This window comes from Myotis davidii, unplaced genomic scaffold (assembly GCF_000327345.1).
Source record: "Myotis davidii unplaced genomic scaffold, ASM32734v1 scaffold46, whole genome shotgun sequence".
NCBI classification, from domain to species: domain Eukaryota; kingdom Metazoa; phylum Chordata; class Mammalia; order Chiroptera; family Vespertilionidae; genus Myotis; species Myotis davidii.
The window spans coordinates 4,643,383-4,652,150 of record NW_006383006.1 but is presented as its reverse complement, the minus strand read 5'-3'; the positions used below and the strand labels follow the sequence as shown (position 1 = coordinate 4,652,150).

The 8,768-nt window shown below is 42.0% G+C and overlaps 1 long non-coding RNA gene across 1 annotated transcript in view; it reads left to right on the top strand.

Moving 5' to 3' along the window:
- The first annotated feature begins 3,393 nt into the window (after nt 1-3,393).
- The window catches only part of LOC102775221, a 15,150-nt gene continuing 9,775 nt past the window's right edge, over nt 3,394-8,768 (top strand). Inside the window, exons 1-2 of the long non-coding RNA XR_001512204.1 lie at nt 3,394-3,498; nt 4,964-5,041. This is a non-coding gene — a long non-coding RNA (uncharacterized LOC102775221). The remainder of the gene's footprint in view (nt 3,499-4,963; nt 5,042-8,768) is intronic.

The following is an 8,768-nucleotide window of genomic DNA, read 5'->3' as shown; positions in this document are numbered from 1 at the left end:
AGAGGCATATAATAGCAAAGTTTGCAGAAGGGGAAAAGGGCAGATTTCAGAAATGATCCACTCACCTATTTGACATTATTCCCCAGCAGAATACTAGAATGGGTCATTACATGGTTTGTGAAGCCATGGAAAAGAATGTGATGATCACCAGGATACTGATGTGTTTGGCAAATAATTATGCTGGCTTTCTCTCCCTTCACTTATTTCAAGGTTTGATTAAATTTATATGTCAGATCAATGAGATAGATACAGTGTTCTGCAAAGCACATGCCTGTGTCTCATATATTTATATAGTTAAGGTGGAAAAAATTGGGTTGATTATAGCTGACATATTTGAAGATGGCAGTTGAATAACTATATAACGAGAATCTAAAAATCAATGTCAATAGTCTTGAAAAAGAGGAACAAAATTGGAGGATTCACATGTCCCAATTTGAAAATAAAGACACTGCAATACTGGCACAAAGACAGACTATAAAGCAATGGACTCGAATTGTGAGTCCAGAAATTAATCCTCTCATTTATAATCAACTGATCTTTGACAAGGCTGTCAAAGCAATCCAATGGGGGAAACAGTAGTCTTTTGGTATAACTGGGGCCATTGGATATCCTCATGCAAAGGATTGAAGTTGGACCCCTGCCTCACACCAGCCCTAGCTGGTCTGGCTCAGTGGATAGAGCATCAGCCTGTGGACTGAAGGGTCTTGGGTTCAATTCCGGTCAAGGACACATGCCTGGGTTGCAGGCTCAATCCCCAGGGTGGAGCGTGCAGGAGGCAGCCGATAAATGATTCTCTCTCATCGATGTTTCTATCTCTCTCCTCTCCCTCTCTGAAATAAATAAAAAATTTAAAAAAAGATATCACAAGTTTAAAGACCATCATCTTTTAAGAAGGACATCGATAAATTATTTGCTACTAAGATGCAAAATGGTGAGAGGTTCAGGGTAACTTATTTTCATGAGCAATTGTAGGAATTGAGGCTTTAACCTAGAGAAAAGAAAGTAGCTCTCTTGAAATATTTAGTATATATCGTCAGATTGCTAAAGATCTGTTCTTGAAAGTCTCACTGTTACCAGTATTCTTCTAGAGGAAATAATTAGATAGTTTAATGTGGAACTTAAGAGCACATACTTTGGAAACAGATCCTGTGGGTTCAGATCCTGGTTCTGCTACTTAACCAAGCACATGAACTGGGCAATTCACATAACTCTTCTGTGTCCTTTTCCTTAATTGTAAAATAAGGGTCATGATGATGATGATAGCAGTATCTAAGTCATAGGTTGGTGTGAGGATTAAATGAGTGTCTGACACATGCTAAACATACAAGATTTTTTTATTTTGCCTTTCTCCGTTTCTCAAACTTAACACCATAGGATTATATTGCCCTTTGTTTTTCTTTTTTGAAATATATTTTATTGATATTTTACAGAGAGGAAGGGAGAGAGACAGAGAGTCAGAAACATCGATGAGAGAGAAACATCGATCAGCCGCCTCCTGCACATCTCCCACTGGGGATGTGCCCGCAACCCAGGCACATGCCCCTGACCGGAATCGACCCCGGGACCCCTCAGTCCGCAGGCCGCCACCCTATCCACTGAGCCAAACCGGTTTCGGCTGCCCTTCTTTTTATATTTTTAATTAATTAATTTATTATTGTTGATGTTAGAAAGAGAAAGAGAGCAACATCGATTTGTTGTTCCACTTGTTTATGCATTCATTGGTTGCTTTTTTTTTTTTAATTTTTGTGAGTTTATTTGAGCCAAACTGTAGCCATATGCCAGGAAACAGAACCTCAACGAATTGAGATAGTGCTCCCCATTGGTTGCTTCTTGTATGTGCCCTGACCTGGGATTGAACCCCCAACCAAGGCACATTATACTATAAGATTAATGATGAGTGGAAGTGATAGGTTGACGGATTCCAAATTATTTTAATTAGGAAAAATATTCTAATAATTATAATTATTCAAATGAACAGGATATCCCCAAAGCTAATGCATTCCCTAGCTATTGGTTGCTAGGCAAAATCCTGAATGACCGTTTTTTTACTTGGTTAGTCACATGCCACACCTTACCAGTGAGGAAGCCTGGGAAATATGATCGCTTTTCATAAGGAAGAAGGTAGAAGAACTCTGTGGGTATCCAGCAGTCGCTGCACAGACTTAAGCAAAGTCTTTGACCATTTTTTTGTCAGAAATCTTTCAGAATTTCTAAATTACAACAGAGGTTTACCTAGGTGATCTAGAATTCCTGCTTGTTGATGCATAATATAATTACTAGTTTCTCCAAGCAAATATAATAGCAGTTTACAAAAGTTTTTGTGTTTGTCGTTGGTTTGGGGAATACCATTGGATCTGCAGAATTTTTATTATTATTTTTAAGCCTCATCTGAGAATATTTTTCCATTGACTTTTAGAGAAAGTGGAAGAAAGAGGGAAAGACAGAGAAATATTCATGTGAGAGAAACACATGCTTGTGATTGGTTGCCTCCTGCAGGAGCCCCAACCAGAGCCCGGGCTGGGGAGGAGCCGGCAACAAAAGTATGTGCCCTTGAATGGAATCGAACCCACGACCCTTGGGTCCTCAGGCTGACACTCCATCCACTGAACCACACTGGCTAGGGCTCTGCAGAGAATTTTTAAACATGGAGGGAGATGGTTGTTAAGAGGAAATAAATGAGAACAATCTCTATTATCTCCGTTGACACTATTTTATGGTTTTGTTTTTGGTTCTCTCGTTGCCTGGGTCCCAAGAAGAATAATATCTGTGTTGGGGGGGACAGGGGGTGATAAGTCTTCAAAATATTCCATTAATGTTGCATTGACCAACGTTATGTTATCATAGATGCAAAAAGACAATAGACAGGCTCAAAATAAAGATGGACTTTTGTCAGAAAAGAGACCAGCCTAGGACATTACTACCCACCATAAACCGCTTTTTAGTTTAAAAAGTTTTAATTTCAGACTATCCTTTGAGGTTACTTTAGGTCTCTGACTTTGCAAGGCCGCCACGCAGGCCTTCCCTGAGCTCCTCAGGTCAGCATGTGTCCCCTTCTCGTCCACAGAAGGAAATTATTAGTGCTACTGACTTTAGCCTAATGGTGGTTTAAAATAGTCATGCGGCCTACTCAAACTACTTTACCAGCAAGTGACACTGCTTCTATGCGGAAATGTTACATTCCTAACGAATGAATTGCAAAAGCATTTTTCCTTATTACCTCAACCCTGGGAACCAATCCAAGAAAAAGGGATGGAACGAGTGCACTAGGAGTCTTGATTGACGTGCGTTACAACCAACCTCCAACGGAAGGAGAGCGCGCCTGCGCAAGTCGTTCTCCAATCAGTGCCGAGGGGCCGAGGCTGGCGGAAACGGACCCCGCAGGGTTGGCGGACTTCTGAAGGAGCAAAGATGGCGGCCTGAGGCGTGCCGCGGCGCGCCGGCCTTGGCGCCGGGGGGCCGGCTCCTGGCCGGTCCAGCGCTTCTGCTGGCTCCTGCGAGGTAAGCCGAGGAGGCCAGCGATCGGGGACAAGCAGGAAGTGGCGCGGCCCAACTCCGCGCGGGTACAGGAGCGCCCGGAGCCTGCCCGCAGCCTGCACGGGCGTCGGCCGGGCGTGCGTTTCCTCCCGAGCTGCCCAGGGCGACCGCACTCGCCTTCCAGGTGTGTCGCATCACCACTCGCCCCTCGTCCCGCCGCCGTCCCCCTCAGCACCATGCCTTTGGCTGCCCGCATGGTTGCGCCCACGCAGATGTATATCTGGCAGCTGCTGCGTTGGCCGGCGATTTGTCTTTCGAAGAATATGCTTTTTTTATTTATTTAGAGTCCCCCCTCCCTCACGGCTTCGTGGTCACTGCTGTGCTTGAGGCGCCGGCGTGCACCCGGGCCTGTGGCGGCTCTTGAGTGTTTTGTGTGTGTGGTCCGTTGACCTTGAGTTTGGGTCGAACGAGTCGCCCCCGGATTGTAATCGGAGTCCGTGTGGCGCACATCCCCGGCCGCCCGCACTGTGGCCGTCCGTCCCCCTCCCACGTCCGACTGGGAAGAACGGGCAGCAGCTTTGTCCTTGGGTGACCTGACGGCTCCCTGATGGCGCATTCATCGCGGCCGACTCTGCGTCTCGGGGGAATTCTCCTTGTTGTTTTCCAGAACTAGAGTCAGCGTAGTTTTTACTTTTGTGTGTGTGTGTGTGGAGAGAATGGGTTTGGGGAATTATTAGTGTAATTTGTGTAACGTGGTGGGGTTGCAAAGTATAATACTGTCAGGCATCTGTATTCGATTCTTGTTTAACATTATGGGGCAGCTCTTCGTTGTAATTTGGATTGTTGTAACCCTGCGGTCAGTCTTTGAGGTAAACTCCTGGGAGAGTTCCTGTTACCGGGGTTATGAGTTGGTGAAGCTCTTGAAAAGTGGCCTGTGAGTCGGGCCCAGTTCAAATGACACGTCATATAAAGCGCATGTTTCTGGTGTGCTCTTTGCCGGCCCTGGCTTTAGCAGAGCTGAAAATATCGGGTAAAGGACTTTTAAATAAGATCTTTCTTTTGGTTTTGTCGGAAGTAGGTTTTGGGGGGTTTTGGGGGTTTTTCTTTCATTTCATCAAGAAGATAGGGGCAGAGGAAGGAGGAACATTCTTCCCTCTGCCTTTCAGAGGGGAGTGGCCATCTGCACTAAAGCAAAGGTCCTTTGTGGGGGAAGAGGGTCCGCAGCATCATCCTTAAAGGGGACATTGTTCCTTAGTAACCCGAGAACCGCTGCTCCAAGAGCTTTGCATATTTATCAAATTAATGCCGTGCAGGTGGACAGTAGTAACTTCTTTCTGATGATTCCTTCTGAATAGTGTTTGATAGTGATAATGTTTTATGTTTTTTAGAAAAGCTGGATTCACTTGAGTAATTTTGCACAAGAATGCTTATAGCACAAGTGAGGGCTGTATCCTTACTGTAATGCTCTTTTTATTTTTTCTTATCACAGGAAGAACATTTTCCTTGACTTTCAGGTGCTTTTATATTCATCTCGAAAAGAAAGAATTCTGAACTCAGGATTTGGCAAGTGAGTAATAGCGGCTAATGCTTCCAAATACTGTAAATCACCTGAAAATAGCTAGATAGAAGTGGCAACAAGAATCCATTGGCTCCAACAGAAGGTGAACATCAAAAGTGACCATAAATAATTGATATTCAAGCTTAACCTTTTATTTTCAGTAATGGTGATGTATTAAGTAAAAAAAAAAAAAAAGAGAGATACTTAATCATTAGCCCAAACCATTTTACTGGGTAAAAAAGAATGATTTAATTAGATTGAAAGAGTTTGACTGATAAAATATGTTATTAGGCAAATTTTAGAATATATTCACTTAAGTTTTAATTTTAGGTAAGTATTGATACTATAATATTTAATTTCTAAAGCTTTTCAGTACTTTTTTTTTCCCTCAGTGTGAGTCTATTTTGTGCCAAGTGTTGATATCTTCTGAATTTACTGCCGAAGTAGGTGTGTGTGTTTTTGTGGAAAGAATGAGTTTTGGGAATTATTAGTGTAATTTATGTAATGTGGTGGGGTTGCAAAGTATAATACTATCAGGCATCTGTATTATATAAGAGTACATACTGCCTCAAAGAGCAAGAGGCACTATGTACTCAGTTGACAATATCTTATCTTTAAAATAGGGTTCTTACCTACTGTATTAGTTTCCTAGTGCTGCCATAACAAAGTACCACAAACAGAGACTTAGGACAACAGAAATTCATTATCTCACGGTTTTGAAAATCAGATACTAGGAAAGGATCTGTTCCAGGCTTTCTAGCTTTTGGTAGTTCTTTGGCGTATGGCATTATAACTCCACGTGTTTGCTTGTTTTTTAATCCTCACCCAAGGATATTTTTTCCATTGTTTTTATTTTATTTTGTGTTTGTGTTTTTGTTTTTGTTTTTTTTTTAGAGAGAGTTGAAGGGAGGGAGGAGAAACATTGATGTGAGAGACACACATACACACCCTGACTGGGGCCAGGGATGGGGCCAGGGATCGAGCCTGCAACTGAGATAGGTTCCCTTGACCAGGCATCGAACTTGCGGACCCTTTGGTCCCAGGCTCAATGCTCTAACCATTGAGCAACTGACCAGGGCTATAATTCTAGTCTTCACATAGTATTCTTGCTGTGTGTGTCTGTGTTCTAAATTTTCCTTTTTATAAGGACCTCATCTTAACTAATTACATGTGCAATGGTTATTTCCAAATAAGGTCACATTTTGAGGTACTGGGGCCTAAGATTTTAACATGAATTTGGGGAGGTCACAGTTTAGCTCATAGCATCTACTTAGTCATATGCCTTGATTGTGTTGTATGAAATCATTCAATGTACAACTGCTTTAAGAATTAAAATCTTGTAAACCCCTTTCATAAGGTACTTTAAGTAGTCAAAACCATAGAGATAGAAAGTAGAATGATGATTGCCAGGGGATGCAGGGAGGGAAATAAGGAGTTATTTAATAGGTAACAGAGTTTCAGTTTTGTGAGATGAAAAGAGTTCTGAAGATGGATGGTGGTGATGGCTTCACAACAACATGAATTTACTTAACACTAACTCTTAAAAAAGGTTAAGATGATAAATTTTATGTTACATGTATTGTACCATAATTTTAAAATATTGTAAAAAAAAGTAAGTAAAAAACTCCAACTGTATGTGTCAATATTAAGAAAAGGAATAAAAATTAATGGGGCAAAATTCCCTTTAGGTGATACCTTTATCATAGGCCTTTAGAGCAGGGGTGGGCAAACTTTTTGACTGGAGGGCCACAGTGGGCTCTTAAACTGGACCGGAGGGCTGGAACAAAAGCATGGATGGAGTGTTTGTGTGAACTAATATAAATTCAAAGTAAACATCATTACATAAAAGGGTACGGTCTTTTTTTTTTTTTTTTAAGTTTTATTTATTTCAAATGGGCCGGATCCGGCCCGCGGGCCGTAGTTTGCCCACGGCTGCTTTAGAGGGAAGGCTTTATTGCTTGGATTTAGAACCTTAAGTCCAGGTCGATAGAAATAGCAACTTGATATTGGTATAGCACAATATTGATTTACATACCCAGCTAAGGAAACTGATGTAGGTGCTTCTGTACTCACAGGAAGCTTGAATACTGGATACGGAATGATCTCGTATACATTAAAGGGAAAAACAAAGGTGCAGGACCAGGTGTATAGTGTGCTTTCATTTGTGGGGAAGACATAAAGTTACTTATACAGATGTTATGTAACCATAGAATATCTCTAAAAGGATATGCAGGAAATACTGTATACCACCCCCTGGCAGTGGGTAAAGAGACACCCGGTTGGTAGTGTTGCTCTTACATAAGTCAAGGGAAAAGTAGATATATATAGTCTTTAGTTCATACTAACTTGATGCCTATGTTGGGGGCCAATAGAAACAACAGAAACTTATTGTCTCACAGTTTTAGAAATCAGACATCCACCTTTTTCATGCTTGGGGCACATAAAACAAACAACTGTATACTCTATTTCACCTTTTCCTATCATGTGCATTTGTCATCTTTCAAGGAAATAATTAAAAATACCCAAAGAAAGAAGCACGCAATAAATAATTGATAAATGACTGAGAAGTTAAGTTTTTGCCTTAGGCAGTAATTTTACATTAGTAGAGTCTATCCATATCTGGGAACGGAAACTGTCCAGCAAGCCTAGTACTTTTTTTTAATAAGACACTTAAAAATGGAATTTTAATGATAATGATATCCATTGTGTTTTGTGAGATGTTTTAAATTTACTATTTACATAGAAAAGTAAGAAAGGAGTACTTGAGTCCCATGTCATTAAAGGAAGCAAAGTATATTAGTTATTTATTGGACATAACAAATTGTCCAAAATTTAGTGGATTCAAACAACATCATACATTTATTATCTCAGAAATTTATATGGGTCAAACATTAGGGAGCAGCTTAGTGGGGGGTTTCTGTCTTAGGGTATCTTACAAGGTTGCAGTCTAGATACTGGCTGGGGTGGCAGTCATCAGATCTAATTCCATGGTGGCTCATTCACATGGCTGGCAAATTCATGTTGGTGATGGAAAACCTCAGTTCTTTCCAGTGTCGGTCTCTTCCAGGGTTGCTTGAGTGCCATTGTAATACAATATATGGCTTCTCCATCTATGACCTTGCCTCAAAAGTTAGAGAGAGAGAGAGAAACATTGATAGATTGCCTCCTGATCTCACCTGGACTGGAACTGCAGCCTAGGTATGTGCCTGACCAGGTATCAAACCTGAGACTGAGCCATGCTAGACAGGGCTGCCCTAAAGTTTATTTATTTATTTGTTTATTTATTTAATTAATTTATTTTAAAAAACGAGGCCCGGTGCATGAAATTTGTGCATGGGTGGTGGGGGGGCGGGGGGTCATCCCTCAGCCTGACCTGAATCCTCTCTCAATCCGGAAACCCTCGGGGGATATCTGACTGCCGATTTAGGCCAGATCCCACAGGGATTCCTGCAGGATCAGGCCTAAACCAGCAGTCGAACATCCGTCTCACAATCCGGGACCACTGGCTCCTAACTGCGGCCCTGCCTGCCTGATCGCCCCTAACCACTCTGCCTACCTGCCTGCCTGATTGCCCCTAACCACCTCTGCCTTAGCCCCTGCTGCAGTGACTTTATCCAGAAAGACGCCTGGAAGGTTGTTCAGCTGTCCGATGTAATTAGCATGTTACCCTTTTATTATAGACTAGAGGCCTGGTGCACAAAAATTTGTGCACTCGGAGGGGAGGGGGTCCCTCCGC